The 2,213-nt window shown below is 41.5% G+C and overlaps 1 pseudogene; it reads right to left on the reverse strand.

Annotated features, from left to right (window-relative positions):
• Positions 1-452: 452 nt before the first annotated feature.
• Positions 453-1,871, reverse strand: LOC137242144 (phenoloxidase-activating factor 2-like; annotated as a pseudogene).
• Between the last annotated feature and the right edge of the window lie 342 nt (positions 1,872-2,213).

The raw sequence follows: 2,213 nt of genomic DNA on the forward strand, positions 1-2,213 counted from the left end.
GCTTCTATCATTAAAAAGAGAGGACTGTAAACTCATGACGGATATTCTGACTGGACACTGCCTTTTGACAGCACATGCCCTTCAATTAGGATTGGCCAGTGATAGCAAATCTGGGAAATGTGGTTTGGAGGAGGAAACGATCGAGCCTGTGAGCTTGCCAGGCTAATACTCCAGCTATAAGGAGAGATCAGGCATGACAGATCGGGAAGCTGTGTTTAGCATAGGTCAGAGAAAGTTTATTGTCTTTGCCACGAGGACTGAATTATTTTATAACATGGGTTCTGGTTTTTAGGTTTGGTGTATAAACAAACTTCTGCTAACAACACGCACTCATTCAGTCTTCGCGCTGTTCTGACAGGCCGCTCAGTTAGAGCTGATCTAATCTCAGCTTGCAGATCTGAGACTGTGAAAAAATCAGTTAGTCTTATTGAACTTATACCTGAGTAACTGGCTTATATACAAATTTGTTGTTGTTCGTAGTTGTAGAAAATAATTTTATTTAAATAAATCATATAACATAAAGCTGATCACTTTAAAAACGAAACATACTTATACTACTTAACTTAAGCAACAATGAATAAAAAATAACTTAAAAATTACGACGTAAAGTATTTGGAATCAATACTTCTCGCAGCAAGCTTCTCATCGATCCAACTACGCAAGTAAGGTACGTTAGCATAAATGCCTGGAATATTTTCCTCGCCACATAGAATGCCCCAAGATACAATACCAGCTTGAAAGTAGCGATTAGGATTGCTTGGATCTTGGCATACCAGCGGTGACCCACCATCGCCTTTGCAAGTGTCTTTGTCCTTTTTGCCACCAGCGCACATAAAACTTTTATCCAATTGGAAGGAATGGCTCAAACGGGTTCTAGGCAAATTTGCTTGGCACTTGGCATGTGACACCACAGGTAGATCAATCTTCTTAAGAATAACCTGATAATGATCATCCGTACCATATTTGTCTTTACCCCAGCCGGCGGCAAAGCAACGGGAGTGATCAAAATTTACATTACGATTAGGCAAACAAACCGGTTATACATTTCCAGGCCATTTAAATGAAGTTTCTAAGATTAGCAGCGCAATATCATTACCAACTGTACTCGGATTGTATTCTTCATGAATTAATATTTCTTTAATTTGAGCATCCTAATGTGGCAGAGGTTCTTGAGCTGTTTGTGTATCCCATTCACCAGCACGTGCCCACAATTTGGCCGCTGGTTGGTTTTGTACACAATGTGCTACTGTTAGTGCAACATTTGGTGCAATCAGTGATCCACCACATCTGTACATTATACCAACTCCCTCCAGTTTGTAAATGGCCACCATCCAAGGAAATTCGGCAAATTCCGCTTCACCATTTTCTGCGCCGGTAATTTTGAAAAGCACACCATTCGTATTGCGTATACCACAGCCGTTTCCATCGACATCTGGCACAAGTTCGGGGGTGTCTGCGTCAGCTGTAATGCAAAAATTTGATTAATCCAAAAGTGTTATTGTGATAAGGAAGTGGTCTGGCATTAACTTACCCTTTGTTGAACATTGCAACATTTTTCCAAATAAGCACACGGACTATCACCGTCGATGCGTAGATCAGCCATATCCTCGCCAAATGCTTTAACAGTACCATCGGCCTTACAAAGCGATCGTGGTACACATTCTTTACCAATTCCGCATATCTTGATTGGTGGCTCTGTTATTTCCTCCTCTGAAGTATTATTATCAAATATTAAATCCAACATAGCATTGAAGTTTGGTCGCTTTTGAGAAAGGCTCGTACCGATGCAAGTTGTTAGCAAGCAAATGTGGAAAATCATTTTTCGGGAGACAATGGTAGATTACATGCACCAGCGATATATTAAAAATAGATCGAAACATCTCAAATCGTTATCTCTGGAATTGCACCCAGGAGTCTGCGTCAGATAGTGCTTTATACGGTTTTCTCGCTGGGTAAGACGTGTGAAGTAAGCTTCTACTACAACGGCTTCGTCATCATATCAACCGCCAGCGGGTTAGGGTGCTTAGAATAAACCCGCGACAAGTATACCTGTCGTAAGAGGCGACTAACATACTCAAACGATTCGAAGGGTTGTGTGGCTTCTTCAACCCTATTGTCAGCCTCACCTAACCGTGTTTCCCTAGCAGCTGAGACGCTGATAACACCAAGTTCCTAATGAAACCAACGAGTGGGGGACGCAATGGCCTAGAAGT

The sequence above is a fragment of the Eurosta solidaginis genome, chromosome 2 (genome assembly GCF_040869045.1).
Source record: "Eurosta solidaginis isolate ZX-2024a chromosome 2, ASM4086904v1, whole genome shotgun sequence".
NCBI lineage: Eukaryota > Metazoa > Arthropoda > Insecta > Diptera > Tephritidae > Eurosta > Eurosta solidaginis.